Genomic DNA, 1,759 nt, shown 5'->3' with positions numbered 1-1,759 from the left:
GACTCCTGCCCTGCGCAACTCGCTGTCTAATCGTGAGGCAGGCAAACTCCACCAGGGCAGAGCGAGCAGCAGGCAGCAGCTTGTCCTGGTGGCTGTGCGGGCTCTCTGATTAAAAGAGACCTCACACTTCCTGACTGCTCTGGCTGCACTGCAGCCAACAGTGAGCTGTGCGGGCACCCGCCCGCTACGGGGTCCAGATTCCAGAGTTACGGTAGCTTCGGGGGGCCTTATTATTGGGGAGGTCTTATTTTCGGGGGATGCCTTATATTTCAGCTGTAAGTAGGTCTTACTTTTGGGGAAACAGGGTAAAAGGAAATTGCTCAAAGATGCTGCCATCTATGGAACCATAATACCACTCCCCAGCTCTTCCAAGTAAATCTCTTGCTCCAGCTGAGGAATTGCATTGTAACAAAGTTACTGCCTGCTCCCCTTTCCCCCCACACATGCCAAAGTCTGTTTTGGTCTCAGCTGCATCCTGTTGGAGTAGACCTCTTCCGCTGTGGGCCATCACTGAGTCGAGGTGTTACTGCTTTAGCTTTTGGCAGATCTTCTAAAGGGACAAGAGCAGCTTCTTTAACAATTACGATTCCCTGGAGCCCAGGGCCCCCAACACGGCACCACCCCTTTCTGAAGTCAGTGAGGAGTTGGTCCTGGGTCAAGGTTGTCATTCTCACCTGCCGTGTAGGCTTTCTTGCATTTATAGTAGGTCTTGTGCCATGGAAAATTACTGGCTTTGCACCCCTGGCAATCCCAGTTCTGATGACTGCTGGCCTGGGTCTATTCTGATTCTGGGATTCTGCGTCCTTTTTAACTTTTGGTTTCTTGGCCTTTTGCCCCTGAGGGTCTTCAGGGCTGCAGTTTCTTTGGGTCTTCTTTCACAGCATGGCTCCTGATTTTTACCCTCCACCGGAGCTATTTCCTGAGCCTTCTTTGGGCCGAAACTCTTGCTGTCCTCCAGGAAGTGGGACATCTTCAGAGGCTTTTCTGGACCATTTTTTAGGCTGAAACTCTTGCAGTTGTCTAGGATCCTGTGTCCTGAGCCTCCTCTAGACCATTATTTGGGCTGAAACTTGCTGTCCCGGGGGTTGGGAGCATCTTCAGAGGCTTCTCTGGACCATTCTTTAGGCTGAAACTTGCTGTCGCCCAGGAAGGGGTGGGCATCTTTAGAGGCTTCTCTGGATCATTCTTTAGGCTAAAAACTAAAGAATTGTTGACTTGGGGTTATTTCTCTGATCCTTCCAGTTAGTTATACCACACCCAACAGAGCCAGGGACCCTCCACCTCAATCCAAAATGCCTTTTCTCTTTCACTACTTGTGTCAGTTATTTCATGTCACCTTGATAAGTGCAGGGGTGGGGTCTAGCCTGTCCGTCAAGCCACAGCCTGATGATGCGCCCTTGTGGGCGTGGCCTTCATGATTCTGGGAACTTGCTCGCTTACTGCTTCACCTTGTTGACAAGACACATCGAGCTCTGTGGAGACCTGAGCCAGCCCTGTGAAGCTTCCACCGCCATTGGATCCACAAGACTTCACCCACCGGCCTGTTATCTTCCTGCATTCGGCATCATTCCATGTAGCTGTGTGAGTCTGAAGAGAAACATGGACTAGTACCGTACTTATGGGCTAATTATCAGACTTAAGGACTTGATCTGGACTGGGCTGGGATGTTTTCTCGATAGACAATTACCCTTTGATGTAAGGCTCTTTCCTGTACATATATGAGTGTCTCTGGATTTGTTCTCTAGTCAACCCAGTCCAG

Source organism: Echinops telfairi, unplaced genomic scaffold (genome assembly GCF_000313985.2).
Source record: "Echinops telfairi isolate 266 unplaced genomic scaffold, ASM31398v2 ScPeMD7_28;HRSCAF=97, whole genome shotgun sequence".
NCBI lineage: Eukaryota > Metazoa > Chordata > Mammalia > Afrosoricida > Tenrecidae > Echinops > Echinops telfairi.
Note: the sequence above shows the minus strand (reverse complement) of the source record.